Raw genomic sequence first — 519 nt, 5'->3', positions numbered from 1 at the left:
TTTTTCCCATGGTGAGACATTCCCAACACCAGCACCTTATCCAAATTTTTTTGTGATGATATGTCTCTGGCACCCAGATTCAGTGAGTAAAAGGAACTGCTCTGAGAATGGCAGGGTTCACTTGCTTGGAGTAAAGTTAAAGTATTTCATGTTCATACACTACTGGTAAATCTCCCCTATGCATATTATGTCTCACTCTGCTTCCTACCTGAGATAAAAAACTGCACAGTGTAATATATACAGTTATGAGGCAGTTACTATAACACAGCATTACCCTTGCTCATCTTTGCCAGAGCCAAGACTAGTGTGTTATATATTGTGGCTATACCTGTATTATTATTGAACAGTGAGTATAAGTTGAAAAGTTGGCTCATGTATAAAAAAACAAAGGAAAGACTTTTATAATCAATCTATATATATATATATAATATATATATATATATATATATATATATATATATAGATTATGTTTATATTATGTATATATATTATTTATATATATTATATAGTATAATTATG

This window comes from Penaeus monodon, chromosome 9 (genome assembly GCF_015228065.2).
Source record: "Penaeus monodon isolate SGIC_2016 chromosome 9, NSTDA_Pmon_1, whole genome shotgun sequence".
Lineage (NCBI taxonomy): Eukaryota > Metazoa > Arthropoda > Malacostraca > Decapoda > Penaeidae > Penaeus > Penaeus monodon.
This window is presented reverse-complemented; position numbering follows the sequence as displayed.